General features: G+C 45.1%; 1 long non-coding RNA gene across 1 annotated transcript; it reads right to left on the bottom strand.

Moving 5' to 3' along the window:
- Window positions 1-383: 383 nt before the first annotated feature.
- On the bottom strand, window positions 384-7,128 carry LOC147528960 (uncharacterized). Its single transcript, XR_015222072.1, has 3 exons — window positions 6,844-7,128; window positions 3,760-3,860; window positions 384-2,821 (listed from the first exon to the last, which is right to left on the bottom strand). It is a non-coding gene; the product is annotated as an uncharacterized LOC147528960 (long non-coding RNA).
- Window positions 7,129-13,251: the final 6,123 nt, after the last annotated feature.

Below are 13,251 nucleotides of genomic sequence, written 5' to 3'. Positions count from 1 at the left end.
GGGTCAGGCCGTGTTTCGGTCACGGCTCATCCCCAATTAAGAGTCTACTGCCCTGGCCCTACCGCTAGCTGCTCATCACCCCTTCGCTGCCAGAGATGTAATCACACCTTCAGATCTGCCAGCACAGCTCCATCTGTAGTCATTTCCCAACTCAAACCCTGTCAAAAGATCTGTGGGTTTTTTTGAGGGGGGAGGAGGGAGGGTGTAATATGCTTTTAAAGGGCAGGTGAAACAGTGCCCCTGCTATGCCAGACCATAACTGCAAAACTGAGGAACAGAGAGATGTGCTGCTTTGCCAGCAGAACTGAGGGGTCAGCAACCCATGAGACAGGATCCGCTGCAACCAGAACGTTGTGTCTGATCGTGCCATTAACGAGCTCCTGTTCAATATTTCTTTTTTCACCGTGTTGCTCAAGGCATAGTACCACAGCCTTAGTAATGGTGCCATTCAAACCCTGTGGTGGAGACAGAATTACTAATATCCGTAACACCCACTACTGGAGTATCACAAATATTCATTTGTTCATTAATTCTAAATGCCCAGTTTGATTTTTTTTTCAGAAGCTTTAGCGTTGTACAGCACTTTACTTGATCGGGGAACAACTTGTGTTGACTTTTGTTGAGAACGTAAGCATCAGCACCTGAAATTCAGAATACAGAATATAAGAGCATTTTCTTAAATAAGCTGTCAAACTGTCGATGCTTGATTAACATATAGGAATTAGAGCAGAACCAAGGTCAGATTTTTGTTTTCCAGGGCAAGATACAGCTCTGACAATCCCTACTCTCCTTCCTCAGTCCTTTGTCTCAGGCAATACACATTTGCCAATTTTTATATTGAACAAAGCAGGAGACCCTGTAAACCCTGGATCTATCCCAAAGCAGATCCATCCTGCAAAGAAGAGTCCTGAGGGAACAATTATGAGTGATGATGCAGTTAAAGGTATGAGCCTCATGACTGAGAGGGTTTTGCAACCTTAATTCTAGCATTGCCCAATGACTAAGGACCTGATTATCTTAAACATTAATAAAGGGAAAAAAAACCCACCAAAATTACATGACTGCTTTTTCCTAGGTTTACAAAAACTTGTTGAAGGTCCAGAAATGTGCTTCTGTTGTTTCCCAGTACCCCAGCACGCAGGAACCTGCATATTGCTCTTGAAGACATCTGCCACATGAGCTGAAGGACAGTTTCCCCCAGTGTTTGACCATCGCCCCATGTATTTGACAGGATCTCTCTCCGTGTGCATGTCTGTGTACGTGTGTGTATGTGAGACACAACTACACACACACTTTGCCAGTGGGTTTCAGTGTTATTTGCTGACACTGGAAAGGATGAACCAAAGAAATACGTGCACAAGAGGCACGTGCTCTTCTGCTTTTCCTTCCCCAGCTTGATTGACTATGTCCCACCCACTACAATGTTCCTGTTTTGATTCTTCTCTGATGGTGCTCTCCTCAGTCCTATCCGTTTCTCCTTGCCAGTCAAATCCCTTCCTTCCTCCCTTCCTTCCTCCCTCCTTTGGGCTGCAAATCCCGATCTCAGGCTCCTTGTCCAACTACACTTTCCCCTCGCTGAGTCTCTTGCTCCTGTCAGTCCTTCTTCACCAGCATCCCCGTACTGTACAATCTCCCTGCCTCAGATGAATTCTCTGCCTTCTGCCTCCTTGCCCAGACAGTCTCAGCTCTACTCCAAAGCTCTCCTCCTAAGAAGTCTCTAAGCCCACCAGGGTACCTCTATAGACCCTTCATCCAGCTCCAGTCTTCTGTCTTGTCTCATCCTGACTCCTTTCCCCTCTCCCACTGCCAGACTGATTTTCCAATCAGTCTCACACTGGTGAACCAGTTCTGACTCCCCTCGCCCAGTTCCCATTCTTGTCCTCCTTTGCCATTAGGCTTCATCTCCTTATTGAGCTTGTCATCTTCCTCTGTCTTCACCTATCTCAGTCATCCCTTAAAATCTGGCTCCCAGTCTTCTCTTCCACAACTCCTATCTCCAAACTGCTTGGCTGCTAGCATGTGGATGGATTACCAATGATAGAAAGAAGAGGGCTCCAAAGATTTTGGTAATTAGCTGACAAAAAAGAGCCTGCAGCAGGAACTACGGAAGCAGTCTGGGTTTGTCCCTTTCACCCCAGGCCTGAGTGGGAGCTTTTGTTGCCTCTGTCCTTACAGACATCTGAACCTGACCTCAGACACCTTAAGTACCTTAGCATGCCAGCTGCACAAATAAAATTCTCTTGCTTGCTTACAACTTGAGATACAGAGCTTGAGCTCTGGTCCTCAGGGAATGGCAGGCCAGACCTTGGGGTCAGAGATCTGGCACTTATACCGCCATAAAAATAGCCAGGACTATCTTTATCCTTCTAATATATTACTGTAAAACCTGTACTGGTTTTGTAAATGACCAAGGTCATTTACACAATGCTCTGAAAATCCCCTGAGGTTCCCTCCTGAGCAAAAGCCGAGAACCTGGAAGAACGCAATAATGAGCTCCCACCTGAACCAACGAGCTCCCACACACTTGTTTAATTTGTGATGGAAAAAAAGGCCACACGGACTCTCTGCCCTCACCTTCCCTTTCACCACCACAGTTGAGCTAGGGGAACAATTCGGGCAACTTAGGACCTCTCTTCCCAACCAGCGAGGTATGGCCACGTTGAAGGAGAGGCTCAGCTGAGCACTTGAGCCAAGAGGAGAAGTTCTGCTGGGGTCTTTGCTCTTGTTCCTGGAGCTGGCAGCAGAAAAAAGCAGCAGGAGCATAGGAAGCTGAGACACCAGGGAGGAAGGGCTCTGGCTGGTGGAAAGCTGGAGTGGGAACCTGTGGGCAAAGGTGGAAGTTATCCACCGGGGACGAGGGCTGGGAGGAAAAGGGCGAAGAGGCTGGTTCCAAAAACGTTGGTAACCACTGGCCTAGAGACACTGGCAGCTTGCAGCAATTAATGTATTCCATTACCTCATGGTTTTACGCTTCAGATGCAGATTAATAGCATTCATTCAAAGAAAGAATGACATCATCTGCATAAAATCCTTTCCAGTGTCATACAGTATTCTCTGGCTTTCTGATTATTGCTGGTCTACTGGGTTAGTGATGGTGTTTCAAATTTTGTTCTGTTTTCCAATTTAAAAAAATAAGCGCTTTGATCCTCCATTCGAGCCTGTTTTCCAAGAATTCTCTTAATGGAGAAAGGGAGTCTGCATGCAGATCTTTCTTTCTGTCATCTCCACCTGCTCCTCACGTCTTCTCGCTATATTACTTTCATGCACCTATAAGGTTCTCCTCAAACCCGCTTTAGTAAAGCCTCCACTGCGGCTAATTGGGGTGATGATGAGCTAGGACAGTGAGTTGCTGCTGAGGTGACGTGGCTTGGGCACGGAGCCTTGACCAATGCTGTTACGTCTTGCAGGTCTCTCTGTCTTTCACTAGAGGCCATGGTTTCAATATCTCCTATAGCTTAATGTCTTAAGCAACTCTATGCCCTTCATTGCTACATCAAACCTCTGCAGAGGTCTAGCTTGTCTTCAGACTTCATCCTAGCAAGGGTCAGCCAGGGGCAGGTTTCGTGCATGTGAGACCTTTTTTGAGGAAAAGCAGTCATCAGACTCCTGCAGATCATTCTGCGTAGGCGGCGCAATCTAGCCCTGCGAGTTTTTTATGCCATCACCTTATTAAAAGTAAATAATCTCCAAAGATAATAGGGCAAAAGAAATAAGACGGACAATATTCCTTTGGACGGAAAAAGTCTCTCATATACTCACATACAACCCGATATCAAAGTACCACTTCAGTTTCAGAGAAGTATGGTCTTTTCTCAGCTTTTTCACAAAGCTTCCATTAAACACCCGTTGGGTTCACATGCCTGTGACGGGAGGAGAATATACCCAAGAGTATATACATGAAAATTGAAGGAGTGAAACGAATTCTAAAGGTTTTATTGCTTTATTTGTCTTTTCATTTTTCAATCCGTTTCTAATCTGAAACATGCAATTAAGAACATGTTGTGCTATCTGAAACAATAGGCAGGGTTTACATATAGATGTCAATTATCACAGAAGGTGCTGGGAAACATTCTGTAAAGCTCTGTCTACACTATGCAAAAAGGAAATCACAGCTGCAGTGAAGCAAGCAACATAATAATAATTACCCTGAAATCATCTGCTTGAATTTTCAAATGAATTCACCATGAGCAGGCTTAGGCTCACATAGCATTCCTTTTCTGGCAGCTTTCTATCAGTTGAATAGCACAGGCTCTTGCAGAAAGGATAGTTGTAGGACCTTAGAGCCAAGAAGATTTTCTGGATGTCTGATTTTGGTTCCCTGCTGTGGCCAGCAGACATACTGTATCTGAACCTGAATAAATGATTAAGCTCTGTCTTTAAGAAGGGGGTAGACAACTCTCTCTACTGTTTCCCCTAAAAAGATGCTGTCCATTCAGAAACACCTCATTTCCACCTTGAGCTTTTCATAGCTAACTTTCTCCTTTAGCATTGATGATAATTCCACTGTTCACCCAGTATTTATATGCCGTTCCCATAACCTCTTGCAGCCTGGGTTTTAACACAGTAAACAAGCCAAACTCTTGTGGTCTCTTTCCATAACAAGTTTTGAGATAGTCAAACAACAACAAAAAGCAAACAAACAAACAAAAAAACCCAGCAGACCTGTATCCAGAACTACATATGGAGGTTTCCATCAAGTGTCTGCACCATTCAAAAGACATAAATTCTTAGTACTGTTCTGTGTTGTTGCAAGAAAACAGATTGGCCCAAAGGTGCAGAGGGAGGGAAAAGACTGTATTTCCTAAGCTCCTGGCTAACCACCAAAACAACCCAGTGCACATTAGGCCTATTTTTCAGAAATGTTAAGCACCGTCAACCCTCATTGACTTCAGGTGGAGCTGAAGATGCTCAGACAAGGCCCTTAAAAGCATGATTTGGCTCTTGAGGTGGGTGTAGAGTGTGTCTACGTTCACACAATACTCTAAAAGGGCACCTCACGTCCTCAGGCACGTTTAAAATTGAGAACGGCGGCAACATTTCACATCCTTAGAAACCTTTTTCCCTCTTCCAGTCACTTCAACTTGGCACGCTCGTTCTCGGAGTCAATCACAAGTACAGCACTTAATAGTTCTCTGCGGTCAGAAACTGTCTGAAGGAAGAATTTTCTGTCCGTTGGAGAATGTTGACTCATCTACACTGAATCCTCCAAAGAGATTCTGATTACAGAGAACATCCAGTTGTTCATTGCTATGTGACCTCTCGCTTTCAGAGACCTTTCCCGGGGCTAGTGCTTAGGCAATGGATGGATGGATGGATGGATGAAGAATGCATGTATATATGTGAAAGAGGTGAAGGTCTATCTTAGGTAAGGGACTAGATGAGTCACTGACATTTTCAATACGTTTAGACAGTGCCATAGATGTGCTAAAGAAAATAGTGCCAAGTGGCATCGTTTTGGCTGTCTGATGTCAATGCTAGAAGAAAGAAGGGGTTAGGGCTCACAAACGGGAGAGGAAAACTGCTGTGGTCCACGTTGTAGGGTCAGGTCCAGAGAGAAGAGGCTCTGTGTTCCTGAGAGCATGGCCCCGGAAAGCACTCAAGAATGTCCCAGTGTGATGAGAAAACTGAGGCATGATATGGCACACAGACATGTTATTGTTTTGCCTAGATCTGTATCTCGCTTGCACTGCCTAAAATAAATAGTGTCGAGGGGGCAGTAAGGGGAGGGGGGATGGGGATGTGGTTGGAAACCTCGTGCAAAGGCTGCAGCGTACACTTCAGCGGTCATGTGTCCCTGGGGAGGCAATCTGCTGGAATACCCACACAACTGGTGCTCTGAGAAAGGGTTTGAATAAGCCATCAGGGAGTCTCTGAGGCCTGACACCAGCCTCAGGGTCTGCATCGGTGGCAGCAAACAATTGCATGGAGGTCAAGTTCAGCACTGACAAAGATTTGGGCTGGCACCGAAGACAAGCCAGCTACAACGTTTTTGCACATAAACTTGGCACTTGACTCCAAAACCCCTACAGAGCTGGATACCAAGGTCTCAGTTCTCGGAAGGGGGTGCTCAGAGAGGGTCTGCACTTTGGGAACGCGTCTAGAAATCCGAAGCTGTGAAGCAAACGGATGCAGCAGGCTGGACCAACTCACACAGAGAGGTGGGAGAGCAGAGCTAGGGCTACAGCACCAAGCTCTCCAGAGATCACCACAGTGCGGACTGCTGGGGAATGATGAACTGAATCACCAGCTTGCAGCCTTGCAGCTCCCTGGGAAATTGGGAAACCCTGTGGTTTTCAGGCTCCCGGGTCCCAGTCCTGCCAGGCACATGGAAAGCCCCGTGATGGGAGACCCAGGGTTTCCAGTACCCTTCCTTCTTCAGCAGCCTGCCAGAAATGCAGTGACCCCAAGGGTTTTCCCTTTCATGGAAAATGTTGAAATGTTGCGATTCCAAATTGGAATGAAACCAGATTTTGCAATATCGAAATCCTCCGCAAAATGAAACGACTTCCCGTGGCACAGCTTTACTGATTGATGCAAACTGCACGTAACTGAGAAGAGCCTCCGAAACGGGCGTTTCAATCAGAATTTCCTGGTCTGTCGCCTCCGAGAACACGACTAACGGCAAAACCCGACGTCGGCAGTTTTGCAGGAAGGCAGCGAGAAAACGAGCCGGGCAGCGCATCAGCAGAACGTCAGGGGACGGGGCGGGCGCTGCCACCTGTCCGACGCTTTCTCCGCAGAGGTCACGTTCACACGCTGCACCTTCCCCTTTTGCTGCACCCCGTCCAAATAAACATCATCCAGAGCCTCTTTCCCACCGCTCCTGAACACACACGTGCGTACCTGGTTCTCTCAGCTCCGACGTTTCCAGCAGGCAGCAATACAACGATTTGGGTTCGCGTGTGCCGCGGCCGAGCTCAGAGCAGGCGGTTGCTCCGTACTTCGCAGGAAGTTTGCAGTGTGTCCCCTCGTGCTAATCAGCAAGCGGGCAGGCAAGGTGTCTTGTTTGCTCGTTTATTTCAATCAGCATATTTTCATGCTGGTAAAAGCGTCCGATTTAAGGTGGAGAGGAAATACAAACTGCGGGTGGAGGAATTCTGTAGACGAAGGAATGTGGCATCAAGAGTTTTTCGCACTCTAATTACTTCTGTTTATCACCGTGAAACACATGCACATGGCTTCAGTTTTTGCAGTAGTTGCCCGACTTACCTACTGCGGATGGAAGATAAGATACTCGACTGTGAGGAAGTTTCAATTAATTCTACTTTGCAGTTAGTTCGGTAAATTCGTTTGATAGTCTGGTCTGAATGACACGGCGTTATTAATATCTGCAGGCACAGGAGAATGCTGCAAAGTAATATTTCTGAAACAGAAAACCTGCAGACATGATTGAGACAATACAACTTTTCCCTTGTTGTACAAGATGATTACCTTAAACTCACTTCCCTTTAAGTACCGAAAGCTGGAGGCATGAGGAGTGGTTAAAAGTGTTTACTTTTACTTTTTGTTTTACTGGAAGAAGATTAAAAGAGAATAAGCATAAACTTTAAATGATGTGTTTCAAAAAAATACAGCTTACAAAACAAAGAAACAGGCTTCTATGGTGGTTTTTTTTTCATAGATTCACCTCTGGAAGAAATCCAGAATTTAACCACATGTGTATGTCGTCAGTTTTGTTGTAGGTGTTGCTAGCTTGCTATAATTTTCCTTATTTGTTCATGTTATTAATTCATTTACCTCCAGCAGTGACAACGAAGTGGACAATGTTCCCCCAAAAGAAGAGCAGAAGTGGGTTCCCCTTGAAGAAATTCCCCATCTAAGGGAACTGGGGCACAATCCATTCTCCTGAGCTAGGCAAGCACAGGCAGCACAGATTTCCCGCAGGTTTCCATGAAATAGCTCACTACGGTTTAGATTCTTTTAAGAGTCTTCTTGAGACACCACATGACGTGGTTCCAGGTTTTGTTTAAAAGCCTTTAACATTTAACCTGGAACATTTTGTTCCAGGTTGTTGAAAATTGGCTAATCTATAGGTCTTTGTTCTCTGTCCCCCCAAATCTGCCCCTTTTCCAGATGCAGTTGTACTGCGAGAGCCCCAGCCCTGCAGCCCATCCTCAAACCAGGCATTTGCAGGAGGCATAGACCTCTCTACTATGTCACCCCACTCAAATCCATATGGCCAAGGAAAACAAAAATATGCTTCTAGTGAGGTTTTCTGCAGTCAGAAAAAGGGGAAATCAGTATTGAATAATGTAAGCAAGAAAATACATTTGCTACTTAAAAATCAATATTCTCTGGGAACTTCACCTCGTTCTTATGGAATCTCATTACTCGGGAACTTTCATTCACAGTGATATGTACATGTCGGAGGGTGGAAAATTAATGGGAGCTGTTTGTCTTCCTTTATCCCCCAGAAATATCAAGTTTTAAGAGTCTTATTTGTTATATACATACACTCCTTCCTTTGGGAAACATTATATATTCCATTCAGTCAGTATCTTGCTACCAAGACAGGTACTGTCTGGAATGATACATATCTTTCCAGTGGAATCTAGGATCTCGGTTAACCCCTAAATAATCTACAAAAAAAATCAGGAGAGGATTTCTCTTTGGCCAAGGTCATAAAGGCACGCAAAACCCAAGTGCCTGGCTGTAGCGAGCTCCTACCCCACCAGCATGCACAGCCATAAAAAAAAAAAAAAAAAAAGCAGTAATTAACATAGTGAGCTCATTGTTAAAACATCTGAAAAGTTTCTAGGAATAATTCCATTGACCTGCTCTTTCATACCAGACGTCTTTTGTTCCCGTCCTCTTCAGGCTGCAAGCCGTCCATGAGTACTTACACGTGAGTATTAGTTTACACTGGAACAGTAACATTTCTCCGGGGACTTCTAGGTGTCTGCACAGGGAGTGAAGGTCTGTGATTTATCCAAAGAGGAGCACTTCCAGGACAGCCCAATTAGCTGCTTCAGTTACAAGCAGGAAACGTAGCTAGCCACTCTATTTTTTCTTATCTCTTTTATTCTCTTATCTTGTCTCTTTTCTTTTTTATTATTTTATTTCAGCTTTACACTGAGTGCCAAGAAAAATAAACACCTCCTGTGGAGTTGTAAGGAATGAGAGAGTGAACTCTGGAACTTGGAAAAAAAAAAATCATTAAACAAACTGATAACTCTCTCAAGTGTGCTGATGAAAATGCTGGAGTAACCCAGGTGAAATTATTGAGATAATTTTACACGAAGGGGTAAGTGTGGTTTAGGTTCCCCAGTGTTAGGAAGGATCGAAGCAGGGGAGCGCGCAGGCGGGAGCAAGGAGGGTGGTGTACAGACCTCGTGCGTAGCGGCACAGGAATAAAGCACAGACAAAAGGGATCAGCCACCCTCTCACGGGGGGCTGCTGCAATAAGGGTGGGCCCTCGTTATATTATTACTGGGATGAAATGCTCGGCGTTGCCTTATGGGGTGTGCATGCCTGCAAAGTTCAAATATTTTATGTGGGACTTATCTGGCCCGGAGGGAAATTCCTGGTGCCCCTATATTTAACTCGTATCACAGCAGGCCAATAAAATTCAATGTGGTTTTAACTCTCTCGGTCACGCCTGCCCAAAATTAGCCAGCAACCTTTCTCATTTTTATTATTTTTTTTTTTTTAGCAGTCTATAGCTATCCAGAGGAATTTTACTAGATTAAATAATATTTACCCTGTGCTAAATTGGGATGCCTCTAAAGAGGAGCTTGGCCAGTGGCTGGGAAGGGGGTGTGAAGGGCAGCTGGACCCTCACGATTGACCTCCCCTTCCCAAGCGAGCAGTGTGGCTGGGGAAAGGCAGCTGCCGCGCTGATGACGGACTGGGAAACGCTCCGGGCTGCATCGCTGTCTGCAAAGTGGGGAAGCCGCTCACACCCGAGTCTTATTTCTATTGCAGCACCCCTGGCCGCCCTAACCCAAGCAAGAGGCAGCTGTCCCCCAGGGCATGGTGAGGGGCAGAGGTGTGCAGCAGCAGGAAGGTGCCTCCTGGTGCTCCCGGAGAAGCACCAGCCCTGGGAGCGCAAGCAAAGCATCCCTGCCATTGCTTATGGGTCGGGGCAGGGTGGTGGGCTGCAGCTCATCCTCGTTACCTCTGCTGCTCCGTCCTTCGGAAGCGATGCACTCGCCGATGCCTTTGGTAATGGGAGCAGCTGTAGGTGACAGTACAGGAGAGGATGTTCTGCGTTCCCAACTTGTGCTGTGCTGCACCCCAGCTACAGCGAGGTCACCGAATCCCAAGAGTGTTGAGGTGGGCAGGGACTTCTGGTGATCATCCAGTCTAACCTCCTAGCTCAAAGAAGGGTCAACTACGGCCAGTTTCTGAGAGCCATGTCAAGCTGGGCTTTGAATGTCTCCAAGGATGGAGGCTCCACAACCTCCCTGGGCACCTGTCCCAGTGATCAGCCACCTCAGAGGGAAAAAGCTTTTACTTATACTTCAATGGAATTTCCTGTATTTAAATTTGTACCCATTGTCTCTTGTCCTGTTGCTGGGCACCACTGAAAAGAACCTAGCTCTTTACACCTTTCCTTCAGATATTTATGCACATTGGTAAGATCCTCCTTGAGCCTTCTGTCCTCCAGACAAAACAGTCCCAGCTCTCTCAGGACAGTCTGCAGGTGCACAGCACAGCCAGACAACCGTCCTGACCAGTCAACTGTTTACATGCAACCCACCCTCTCTGTACCTTTATCCCTCCATTTTCCCTTTTTTGTCCCACCTTTGGTTCCTCCCCTAAACATCCCATAAAAAGTGATAAAGCTCACCTAACAGTGAGCCAGTCATTTCATTGTAGAAGTCCATCAGGTTGATTGAGCACTGTTCCCTTTCTTAAGTCCATGCTAACTGCTCCCAGACATCATCTTGTTCTTTGTGTGTTTGGAAATTATTTCCAAGAGGATTTTTTCCATCATCTTCCCATGGGTCTAAGTGAGGTTGACTGGCCTGTAGTTCTCCAGATCCTCCTTCTTGAAGACAGGGAGTGACATTTGTTTTCTTCCAGTCCTAAGGTACCTCTCCCAAATGCCATAACCTTTCAAACATTATCAAGAGTGGCTTTGCGATTTTATCAGTCAGCTCCCTCAGCACTCCTGAGTGCACACCATCAGGTCCCGTGGACTTGAGTGCGTCCAATTTGCTTAAGTGCTTCCTAATCCAGTCGTCCTCCGCTGAAGGCAAGTCTTCCTCACTCTGGACTTTCCCTCTGGTCTTAGGTATTGCTGAAGTCCAGTCTTACAGAAAAAAAAAAAAGGGGGGGGAAGAAGGCATTGAGAACTTTAAGCTTTACCATGTCCTTTGTCACCAGGTCTCCTGCCCCATTCAGCAGCAAGCCCATATTTTCCCTAACCTTCCTTTTCCTGCTAATGAACCTGGAGAAGCTGCTCTTGTTGCCCTTCACATCCCTCACCAAATTCAACTCCAGATGGGCTTTGGCTTTTCTTAACCTCCTCCCTGCACACTCAAACAGTGTCTCTATATTCCTCCTGGGTCATCTGCCCCTACTTCCACCTCCCGCACACTTCCTTTTTACATTTTAGTTTTGCCAGAAGCTCCTCATTCATCCACGCAGGCCTCCTGCCACCTTTGCTTGATTTCCTGCTCATTGAGATGGACCATTCTGGAGCTGGGAGAAAGTCATCCTTGAAAATCAACAAGTTCTCCCGGACCCCTCTTCTCCCTGGGGACATTTCCTGTGGGATTCTTCCATGCAGATCCCTTTAGCCAAGAAGCCAAAGCCTGCCCTCCTGAAGTCCAGGGTTATAATTTTGCTTTTAGCCTTATTACCTCCCCTCAGGATCCTCAACTCCACCATATCAAATGCTGAAGAGCAGACAAACACCTTGTTCCCAGCTTGGGCTCTGGCACAAGACACATATGAAAAGTCAATTCTTCATGTGCTTGAATGAGGAAAAAAATTGAGTCTAAAAATAATAATAATAAAAATGATAGATCTTCCTTTGGAAATGTTGGCTGAAACGTTTGTTTTTGTCTCTTTTTGTTCCCAAATGGCTTCTATGAGAATATTTCTTAGTGCTTTTACATAACATTTTATATTGTGTTAAATCACTGATCAGATTTCTTTGAAGGGAATCCTTGCGGGGCTTTTGCAATGATAGGAAAAGAAGAAAAAAGAAAAGCATATTCTTCTCTTTCTTTCCAATCGGAAAAAGCCAATCCAAATCAACAGGGAAATGGTTTAATTTCAGACTCCTACAGCGATGTTAGAAACACCAGCAAGGAGGAGAAAAGACATTTTAGAAGGTACAGCTGATACTTTGCTTTCATTTTTAAATGCTTTACCTTGTTTTCCCTGCCTACTAAAATCATATCAACTTTTTTTTTTTTTTTAAATGCAAATTTAAAATATCCAGTTCAATCAGATCCATAGTCTTTGTTTGCAGAGAAGAATCCTTAGAGGTGACACGGTGCAATGAATCCAGGTTGCCACCATTGCCCTGCTTTTTGGCAGATATAGTTGAATCAGGAAATTTTTTCTCTTCTGATGAATGCTAAGAACAAGGTGCAGGTAATTCTGCTCATCGCTCCGGCCTTTTAAACTATATACATCTAATTGCAAGTTAGCCAAACTAAACTTCACATAAAAGCCGTGGAAAAAAAATAAATCTCCTAATAGCTGAAGAATGTCTATCATAAATACTGCCATAAAAATGTCTGAAAAAATATGCAAAGCCGTGACTGTGGTGAAAAAGTTTACAGAATTTTCTGGAAAATTTGGCAATTTTTGAAATTTGTAAATACAAAAGCATTGGCTGAAGCAGCTTTTCATCTGTATGGTAAAACTGGCAAGGTAAGTATCACCAGATTGAGTTTCCTTTCTGTCTTGTAGCCTTTGGGAAAAAGTGTAAAAGCATCAGAGAATATTATTGCCCTTTTCATTGGCATGGGAATGGCGGAAATTGCTTTAAATTGTCCGTTTGTGCATGGTGCTCATTTTGGTAACTCCTGGAAAACCATCTCTGCCAGCTCTGGCCCCCCTGACTGCACGCTGTCTGTTTTTATTCTCTGCCTTCCCAGATTCCTGTGCAAACTCTTTTCATTCTGAGGCCAGAATGAAAATATTTTCAGAAATACTTAGTACTCGACATCTTTACTAAAATAAATGACTGGGTTTTCAGAAAAGGTCAACAGCTTCTCTAGGGGGGAGCTATTGAGTGACAAACTTTCTTCCCTCCGTTGCCCAAGTTTGACATCTTCACTTAAATAT

This window comes from Tauraco erythrolophus, chromosome 3 (assembly GCF_009769465.1).
Source record: "Tauraco erythrolophus isolate bTauEry1 chromosome 3, bTauEry1.pri, whole genome shotgun sequence".
NCBI lineage: Eukaryota > Metazoa > Chordata > Aves > Musophagiformes > Musophagidae > Tauraco > Tauraco erythrolophus.
This window is presented reverse-complemented; position numbering and strand designations above follow the sequence as displayed.